The sequence below is a fragment of the Quercus suber genome, unplaced genomic scaffold (genome assembly GCF_002906115.3).
Source record: "Quercus suber isolate HL8 unplaced genomic scaffold, Cork oak 2.0 scaffold_54, whole genome shotgun sequence".
Taxonomy (NCBI): Eukaryota; Viridiplantae; Streptophyta; class Magnoliopsida; order Fagales; family Fagaceae; genus Quercus; species Quercus suber.
In genome coordinates, this window is record NW_027069519.1 from 1,243,776 (window position 1) to 1,255,197 (window position 11,422).

Below are 11,422 nucleotides of genomic sequence, written 5' to 3' on the forward strand. Positions count from 1 at the left end.
TTTAAAAGGTTGTTTAAGCTCGATGCTCGACAACTACTCAATAGATAGGGTATTTATCTAGGTTTTAAAAAATCAGATTTTCTATTATGATTTTCATGTAATTTGTGTATAGATGTTTGAGCTTTCTTTTCTCACAACCCTAAACATATATAAGGATTGTTTTAAGGGCCGTTACAGTTGATGCACCTTAATACAAAAGTTTTCACAAGCATATTGTGAATAGGAATGGCAATGGGTCGGGTTTGGGCGGGTTTTTTGATGCTGAACCCGACCCATGGGTCTTTACCCGTTACCCGAACCAAGCCCGTTTAATAAACGGGGGTTTTTTTTTTTTTAAACTCCAAACCTGCCTCGACGGGCTCCACAGGCCCACGGGCCCCGTCCAACTGTTGCTGAGCCTAATCAAAAGCCGTGGCCCAATACCACCCAATCATAAAAAACAAAATCAAATAAAATAAAAAATCAAATTTACATCCAAAAATCACAACCATAGATTCAGAAACACAAATCACAAACCCAAACATAAACACGAATTAGCTTTTTTTTTTTTTTGAATCTTCTTTGTTAATTCAAACTCTTCACTCATAAAAAAAAAAAAAAAAAAAAAAAAAAAAAAAAAATCACAAACCCAAACATACATAGAAACACAAATCAGCTTGTTTTTTGGCTCTTCTTTTTTAATACAAGTTTGTCACTCATTAAAAAAAAAAAGGANAAAACCAAATATTTTCTATCCTTCCACTTTTCCATTCCTCCAACCAAACGGACCCTTAATATAGAATTTGAAGTCATCAAAGCTGATAAGAGCAAATTATTGTTTTCAAGGCAAAAAAAAAAAAAAAAAAAAAAGACTCTAGGTTTGGAGTTATCTTGCTACAACTTATTATGTGATGATTAAAAATATTATATTCAAAACTTTGGGAGGGTTTTTCAAAACTTAAAACGGACCAATCAGTTTTTGGCAACCCATAAGCAGGATGGCAGAGCCATCATCACAGACAATAACGAAAGATGGCTTAATGGTTTTTCTAGAAATAAAAGAACCATGTTTAGCATTATAGCGAAATTGTGAAAGTTATGTGATGGCCACAACATGGCAATGGAATCCAATATCCACAAGCTTTTCATAAAAGTAGATGCCCAATCGGTTATCTCTCCCTGAAAGAGACTCTAACCTACGGTAGTTGTGAATGAGTCAAGTCGAGCTGAATTTTAAAAGTTTAGATTTATTTTATTTTATTTTATTTTGAACATAAGTCAAGTTTGAACTCATTAATAAACACAATTATATATTTAAATTTGGACTTTTTTATCTAACAAGTTTGAATTTATTCATGAGTTACTTAATTAACTTATTCTTTTTTCTCATATAGAATAAGAGCATGACAAAAATAAATAAATAAATAAAATTACCCTTCACAATTACCACGAATGGGCTATTTATATTATCAATGAACTTCAAATAATAATTTAATGTCATATAAACCTATTTACATACATATACAATTAAATCTCAACTCTATATAAGTATATTTTTAAACAAATATAAATATAATATATAGCTAAATTGAGGTTCATGTTCACAAACTTATATTCTCGAACACATTATTTTGTTTGAGTTTGGATGTTTAAATTGTTGAGTTTAAGCTTGGACTTGAGCTAAGTTTGACTTATTTGCTATACAAATGAATATTAATAAGCATTTTTCTTGAGCCAGGTTTTTTTTTCTTCTTAGAAACACACACATAAGGGAGAGAGAATAAGGTTCTAATACAAAAATACACATCAAGTTCCATTAAAAAATTATGGTAGCTTTTAAAAGAAAGTGTAACAAGTTATATTATACATAACACATTCTCGAGCAAAGCTTGAATTGTTCACATAAACAACATTATTGGTTCATTTATTTATAGCTTTGCTCTAACCCTCGTTGTGGACTTTCACGAATCACGTCCTAACGTTAATAATAGTAGGGCCCTCATGGCACAATTGTAGATCTTTAAGCTTTGATCACTCACATTTGGAAGTCATATGATCAGACTAATGTTCCTTGTATATATTGTAGTCAAACCCTTCGAGTAGTTTTCAAGATAACCATTTTTTTTTTTTTTTTTTGTGGAGAAAGAAGACTTTAAAATTTATTAAGATACAGGCATGTCCGCCTAATAAATAGCAAAACAATGGACTGGAACATTCTCCATCCAAATAGAAAAACCTGTGACATCATGTGTATGTCTAGCAAGATTGTGAGATACATTGTTGCCATCTCTACCAACATGTTGAAACCTAACCCAATTAAGCTGACCAGCACAAACTTGGGCATCCCTAATCAGCAAACCAAAAGAAGCTACGGAAGGTGAGTAGAGTAATCCTTTAAAGCCCATATAACTGTTAGGACATATGTGAATCATGTTAGGAACATATGTCAATATAGAATTGGCTAATCTTTTGACAAAACACACTTTATTTGTAATTGGGTAGATCTAGGATGTGTTTAATGCTTCAAGGAACAAGGTTTCAAGTTCAAGTGTTAAAGCCATGCAAACCTGTCAAGAAACAAGTGAAAAAGTGTTGGATTTTAAAACTCGACAGCTAGTATCTATCGAGGTTTAAAAGGTTGTTTAAGCTCGATGCTCGACAACTACTCAATAGATAGGGTATTTATCTAGGTTTTAAAAATCAGATTTTCTATTATGATTTTCATGTAATTTGTGTATAGATGTTTGAGCTTTCTTTTCTCACAACCCTAAACATATATAAGGATTGTTTTAAGGGCCGTTACAGTTGATGCACCTTAATACAAAAGTTTTCACAAGCATATTGTGAATAGGAATGGCAATGGGTCGGGTTTGGGCGGGTTTTTTGATGCTGAACCCGACCCATGGGTCTTTACCCGTTACCCGAACCAAGCCCGTTTAATAAACGGGGGTTTTTTTTTTTTTAAACTCCAAACCTGCCTCGACGGGCTCCACAGGCCCACGGGCCCCGTCCAACTGTTGCTGAGCCTAATCAAAAGCCGTGGCCCAATACACCCAATCATAAAAAACAAAATCAAATAAAATAAAAAATCAAATTTACATCCAAAATCACAACCATAGATTCAGAAACACAAATCACAAACCCAAACATAAACACGAATTAGCTTTTTTTTTTTTTTGAATCTTCTTTGTTAATTCAAACTCTTCACTCATAAAAAAAAAAAAAAAAAAAAAAAAAAAAAAAAAATCACAAACCCCAACATACATAGTACAGATTTGTCACTCATTAAAAAAAAAAAGGAAAAAAGGAAAAAAAAAGAAACACACACACACACACACACACACACACACACACAAATCATAAACAGAAAATACAATCCCGTCCTCCGATCATCTGATCTCTCTCCGATCTAACAATCCTATGCTCCGGTCTAACAATCCCGTGCTCTAATCTAACAATCCTGTGCTCCTTTGTGACAAATTTCACCACCACAAGATCCGTTCTACTTTGTGAAAAACAACCACCATGTGATAAGAGTGAGGGTGAGGGTGGGTTGGTGAGTGAATGAGAGTGAGGTGACTAGGTGAGGGGCGGCTGAAAGAAAATGAGAGTAGGAGTGAGAGAGGTAAGGGGCAGCGAGGCAGAGTTACGCCGAGAGGGGAGTGTGAAGCGAAACGAGGCCGTGGGGCCGTGAAGTTAAGTGAGGCCGTGACCGTGAGGGGAGCGTTTGAAGGCGAGGGAGGGTGGGCGGCAGTGAGAGCTTGAGAGAGAAAGAGAGAGAGAGAGGGGGCGGCTAAGAGGTGAGGGTTAGGTTTAGTGTTTAGGAAATGAAATCTGTAAGGAAAAGAGAGTATTTATACTACTAGGGTTTTGAACTTATTTTAATATTATGTGTATATGGGTCGGGTTCGGGCCGGGTATGCATAAAACCTAAACTCGACCCTGACCTTCTTCGGGTTTTTTTTTTTTAAAACCCATACTCGATTTTATAATTTATCGGGCCGAGTAAAATCCGACCCATTAGGGTCAAGCTGGGCCGGGTATCCGCAAATCGGATATAAATTGCCATCTCTAATTGTGAACTGGAGACATATACCCTAGTTCATATTTCTATTCAAGAAGCTGCTATGTTTGTACATCATAGGGTTTTGTAATCAATGAGCTTCGTGATCTTCAACGTGTTGATGAACTGAAGACTATGTAACTAACATCCTTCTCAAGTTGGTGGTTAAGCCGCATACTGGGATTTGCACATCGAATTGGTTAGTCACGCACTAGGAGTCGTACATTGAAAGGAAAGATTGTCACTACAAAACAAGTCCAATTGGGTATTAGGGTAAGGGTTCAACTGTAGGTTGGTATAAACTACTGAGATTCCTTTACTTGTAACCACTTGCTGTGATAATAATAAATTCTCGGGAATTGTGACCTTAAAATCACCCGGTGAGATTTTTGCTGTATAGGTTTTCCCCATTCGTAAAAAAATCACCATGTCAATTTATTTTTTACTGCATTTTAACTTAATTGGTGATTTGTTTATGGTACCACGCTTATTGCATGCAAATTAAATTAATTAATTAACTTGGCTAATTAATTAGTTAATTCATCATAAGAGGTCAATACATTCTTGGCCTATCAATAAAAATCTCATAGTCACTTTCAAAAATGATTTTGTCAAATCCCAGTTCTAAAGAAAGTTCAATGGCACGGTTGGCTGCCATAGCTTCCACTTCCACTACCAAATTAGAGAGCTGGATATTTTGTGATAAAGAGACCATGATCGAGCCTTGACTATCACAGATTATCACACCTATTCCTACTCTTCCATCATCCTGAAAAACTGCAATGTCGAAATTGGCTTTATACCAATCCATCGGAGGCGATAACCACCTTGCACATGGTTTGACCGAATAGATGCTGGGAGGTTCTTGGTTGGGCAGACCGGTATTGCATTAAAGCTTTAAAGGCTCGCCGGGATATAAGGTTCAATGGGAATCTTGGTGGAGTTGTTCAGGCTTTGTTTCTTCGAAATCATATCATCCAAACCTACATTGCAAACAACTGAACGCTGCAACTTGACTCGATGACATGGAGAAACAGTTGAGGGAAATCTTGGAAGCTCGTGTGTCCTCTAAAACTCCAGATTCGAACATGACCATAGTGAATGGAGTACATCTTCATTGTGATGTGAACAGAGAGAGCACATTAGGTCATCAACCACATAGCAACGCAGTAGGTTGGTCATCGTTGGAATGGCATTCCTGCAAGCTTTCCAAAGGAAATTCCTGAATTTGCACAATAGTGGCAGCTTCCAAATTTTCTTCCATAATGGTTTTAGCATCTCGACATGGTTATGGTTCAAAAGAATTGTTGTTCTTGCTTCAGTTTTTAGGAAGAAATACTTGGACCTGCCTGTGTACTAACTGGATTAAACAAATGGCCAAAATAGAGCATCAGCTGAGTTAATTCGGCTAATTGGAATTTTCTTAATCAATTTAGCTTCCTCATGACTGAACACATTAGGTAGCAAGGTTAGATCCCATTGTCGAGTGGAAGGATTAATGAGAGAACTTACATTGGCGTTTTGCAACTCTGCCGTGAGGGGGCTTTGGATTCTTGGAATTTGTAAAGAAGGCAGCCAATTATCGCCCCAAAACTTAATTGATTCCCCATTTCCAACTCTCCATTTGATGCCTCGCCCAATGACCTCCCTTCCTTTCAAAATACTCTTCCAAGCATACGAGCCTCCATGTCCTTCCTTAGCTTCCATAATAGAACAATTTGGAAAGAATTTTGATTTAAACACTTTGTAAAACAAATAGTTGTTATTATGCAACAGTCTCCAAGTTTTCTTTGCTAAGAGAGCATCATTGAACAAAGGTTACTCCTTGAAACCCATGCCACCTTCGGATTTTGGTTCACACATATCCTCCCACTTGAGCTAATGAATTTTTCTATGATCTCCTTTTTGTCCCCACCAAAACCTGTAGATGAGCTTTTCAATTTCATGACAAAGGCTAAGTGGAAGCTTGAAACAACACATTGTATATGCTGGAATAGCTTGGACCATTGCCTTAATCAACACTTCTCTCCCTACGTGTGATAGTAGTTTTTCTTCCTAACCCTGCAGCTTCCTCCAAATTCTTTCTATGATGTAATCAAAACTCTTCTTTTTGTGTCTTCCTACCAGTGATGGCAAACCCAAATATTTGTCATAATGTAGAATTTCAAGAACTCCTAAAGCTTCCTTGATTTTTGTACTCATAGCAGCAGTGGTGGACTTACTAAAAACGATGGATGTTTTGCCTTAGTTTATTTTTTGCCCCGACATACTTTCATAGGAGGCTAAGATATCCAACACTTTTTGGCATTCATTTCTAGTAGACCTGCAAAATAGTAAGCTATCATTCGCAAAAAGCAGATGGGTTAGTTTTGTACTTCTTCTACTCAAGGCAATGCCGTGTATAGAGCCCTCACTTTCTGCCTTCAAGATAAGACTGTTGAGACCTTCTGTAAATAATAGGAATAGGAAGGGAGATAGGAGATCGCCTTGGTGAATTCCCCTTGTAGGATGAATCAATCCTTTTGGTTCGCCATTCACTAACACCAAATATAAAACTATTTTGACACAATCATCATGAGGGCAATCCAACTTTCACTAAACCTCAATTTTCTCATCACTTCCTCAAAAAAACACCACTCAACTCTATCATAGGCCTTACTTATGTCCAATTTTATCGCCATGTCCAATTTGACCACATTATTTCAACCAAATGGTCAGTTCATGAATCGAAGACTGCCTGAAAATCATTAGCTAAACATTAATCTCCGCACTTGTAACTCAAATAACTTTGACTACCTTGACTACAAGATCCAACCATCGGATTTTAATGATTTTTCACCCACATGAATTATCTTCCCATAACGTTTAGATCCAACAGTGTTTCCATGGTTTTGAAACCCACATCCTTTAATGAACCAAGAAAGGGAGAGATTCAAGGTTTTTGAGGTCAGACCAAGGTTCAACCGAGGTCAAACCGTGATGTGTCATTTAATTTGCATGCTAGAGATGCTATTTCACTTGCTAAGAACATGTTCAAGTCCTGCCAGCAGCATATTTTCATCAATTTTACCAAAATAAAGACATGGGTGAATCGAGTTCTTATAAAACCAGTCCAAGGACCGGTTCCCAATTAACCTGGCACCAGACCGGTTGACCTGGTCCAGGTTTAAAAACAATGTATGTTTCTCAATCAAAGGCAAAACAAACGAGACATCATTAAATCGAGCCAGAACTATGGTTTAATTCATGATGTAAAACTTCTAGCTTTTCACTTTTCTGGTGTTAGATTTTCCCATGTTTGCCGACAACGGAACATTGTATCGCATTTCTTGCTAGAAGGGCAATTATTTCACCCAATTTACTTGTCTGGATGAAAGATGTGCCACCAAACATTCTTCATGTTGTTTAAGCTGATTTGGCCTTTTCAAGGGTGGCTCCACATAGAGTCTAGGGTGGTCATAGGACCACCCTAACTTGGGAAAAAAAAAAATTATGTATAAATTTTAAAAATTTATGATTTTTTTTTTATCCTAAAAAAATTGTGACCGTCCTAAATTTTTTTAGGCCTAACATAATTAAACTTTGGCAATAAACTTGGTTGTAGACTAAGGCTACAACTCCAATCAATATTTTTTTTATTGGATGTGAATTTTGACAAATCCACCATTTAATTAAATTTTCTTTTTATATTTTCCATACTTGTAAAATTAAAATTTCAAGAATATCAAAGATCAATAGCTATGTCCAGGGAAGTCAATTTCGTACCGTTCCGGCCGGTACCGCCGGAATATACCGTACCGGCCAGTGCACCGGTACAGATTACCCCCTTATTTCGTACCGGAAAAAATACCGGCCGTACCGGCAAAATCCGGCCGTTTCGGCCGGTAAATGGATACCGGTAAAGATAGAGAAATCCCAAAGAAAAATTCTCAAATTTTCAGAACTTACGCAAAGCTGTTGCACTTGGCCGGAGTCGGAGCTGACGCTAGCCTGCCGGGAAACCTCTTCTCGTTCTCGATCTGTCTTCGCCCTCTCTCGACATCCCTCTATCTCGATTTCGATCTTGCTTTCTCTCTCTGTCTCGATCTCGCTTTCTCTCTCTGTCTCAAACTCTCTTTCTCCCACGGTCCGATCTTGCAGTCTCTCACTCTCCCTCTAACGATCTCTAAGTCTCTCTCTTTCCCCATCTTTCTTTCTCCCCAAAGGCCAAAACACTCAGATGCTCGGGTGGTTAGGGTATTAGATATATTTGATTTCAAGGGAAAAGGGGAACGACGTCGTTCCCCTTTTCTTTTCTTTTTTTTCTTTTTTTTTTGGGTTTACTCATGTTGCGTTTGGTAATTGGTATTGGCTAGCTTATTTTCCTTGTTTGGCAGGCTTAAAAAACTAACTATTTTTACTGTTTGGCATTGGCTTAAAAAACTAATTTTTTATTATTATTTAGTTTATTTTTACTATTAATTGGGTGGGTGTATTTGTATATCTCTGTATTGATTTATTTGTGTGGATGTGTTTGTGTGGGTGTGTGTGTGTATACACATATATCAAATATATAAAATAGCGGTAAACCCGAAACGGTACACCGATATTGACCGGTATCCGAAATATATCGTACCGGTGGCCAAACCGGTACAGCCTCCGGTACGGTATTGACTTCCTTGGCTATGTCATCAATCAAATGTTTAAATTTTGAATTTTTGTAGTCTAAAATTATACATATAAAATAAGTTTATAGATTGAATAGTAAATAACATTCGATTGGTATGAAATTTGACATGTGTTTTAAGAATATAAAGAACATACAATCCAATGGTTAGATTTTCAAAATATGTAGCAATGTTAATTTGTTTAGTGATATTTGTAGCTTTAAGCTACAACTAAGTTTGCAGTTAAACTTTGTTCTTAAACTTAAGTCCCTTTAACAATATATTAGTTGCTAACAAACAAAAAGAAAAAGTCCAAAAAAAAAAAAAATTTATTTAACTAAAATTTTGAAAGATATGTAGTTTACAATATTAATAATGAAACTATCATATAACGATTTCAAAATAAGAAAATTCGTAGAAGAAAATTGTAAGACTTTATGTGTTTGCATGTGTGTGTGTGTGTGTGTTTTGTCAATATATGAAGTTTTATTTTTATTAGATTTTGTATAATTTAAGTTTTTTAATGACCACTCTCAAAAAAATTTCTAGAGCCGCCAATGATCCTCTTTGATTAAAAATGAAATTGATGTCTTTCTTCAAAATAAACATTCATTTTCTTTTTAATCAGGCTTTCTGCGAGGGTGAAGGTCCGCCCCATTCTTTTAAGGAAAATTCCATGCCATCATGTTTCAATTTCTATTTGTTATATCTCGCTATTGAATTTTGGCCTTACGCGTCACGCAAGATGTTCTGTTAATGAAGAATGATTAAAAAAAAAATTGGTTCCCACACACCAAAAAATGAAAAAAAAAAGGTAGATAATTGTTATACAATTCCCTTATATCAGTTGAGGATATAAGAATTGAATTTTACTTTATTTTTTATGCGACAATGCCAAAGGTTGTTAGCGCATGATTCACATAGTTCAGGTCGCCATCTTTGGGTTGAATGATAGGAACTTTGCTGTCCCCTCTACTGACTGAGTGATTAGACAAAACTAAACCGACATCATGTACAATGAAATGTAAAATAATGGAAAAGTGGATGGGAAATGAAGACTAGAAAAATAAACTTGAATAAGCAAAACAGATGAGAGGAGATAAAAAGGCAAAACAGAGGGCATCACGTGGGCGGGCTTGGCCATTAACTAGTGCTTGTCGTCAGTAACGGAACCAAGATTTGAACCTGGGAGCCAAAGCTTAAAACAAATTGATTTTTTATTTTTTTATTTTTTATTTTTTTTATGAAAATAAAAACTAATACCTATTTAATATTCAACAAAATACTACATATAAAACAAGTATTTTTTAAACATTTGATATTATAAAAATGTCGACAAAGTATAACATACAAAATAAGTGTTTTTTAAACATTCAACACATTTATCAAAATGGAACTCGATGCTCTTTTAAGTCTCGAAAGTTGTCTATGATTGATTCTGTACCAAATTTTGCAGCAATCCCCTTCTCAATGTACAAAATCATAGAGTCCATTAAAAAAAGGGACTTCTCAACCAAAAAAAGAAAATCTAAAACCATAATAATCACAAACAAACAAGCACAAGTTTATATATATTACGAATATTAGCCACATCACACAAAGTGACAAAGACAAAGTTCACAAGTTCATATATATATATTACTAATATTAGCTACATCATACTAAGGGACAAAGACAAAATTTTTGATAAAACCAAAACAATTAAACCAAAGACTTAGTCAAAGACTAGCCTTCACAAACTACTCTCACAATTCAGTCCTCACATCCTACTGTCCTGGTCCCACAGTCCCACTTTATTTCTTTATAGATTAAAAAAAAAAAAAAAAAGAGTAACAAACACAGTCTGAAACCGGTCCACACAATCACAAAAAAGCCAAAAAATACAAAGCCACAAACACAAACTAGTCTACGGTCCACTGTCCACACATGACACAACATACCAATCCATAAAATAAAATTAAAAACCACAACTCACAAATAACAGTCAACACAGTTCATAAAAAAATGTAGAGGCTAATCAGTTGGCAGAGCAATATAGCAAAGACAAAGAAACAAAAATTTGAGGAGGAGCAGCAGCAGCAATAGTCCGGATTTGATCTAAGGAAAGAGTAGCAGGCAACAGTAGCAATAGTGATGGAGGAGGCGTTGATGCTTAATGAGGTTGAGTGAAAGAAGAGTGAGATTAGGATAAAATTTTGAGAATTAAATTTAGGTTTTCAGTCCATATTTATTTTTTATTTTGTAGTTTTTAGTTTGTCGGTTAATTTTTTTTTAATTTTTGTATGAGAGTTAGTCGGTGATTTTTTTTTTCAAATTGATTCGTATACCAGTTTTTTTTTTTTTTAATAATTTGGGGGGGGGGGGGGCCTATTAGGACGAAAATTAATATTTTAGTTTTTTTGGGGGGGGGGGGGGGGGGCGGTAGAGGGGCATCCTTGCTTGTAACTTTTGCTTTATCATCCCACTATCGTGATGAGCTGAGAATCTGAATTCTGAACGCATCATAGAAATAGGAGCCTATTTTCCCGGAGAGCAGGGAGGATGATCCATTGTAGGCAAGCCTGTAAAGATAAAAAATTTTACTTATTTAGAAAAAAGAAAAAGAAAAAGAAAAAAAAAAAGAGTTACCCACCAACTAATGGATCATTTTTTTGGTTGAAGAATCTACTTTTGAAGGAGATGGAGAAGGAGTGGAGGGGAGTATAGTAGAATTTACTAAAAATTAGCATAATTT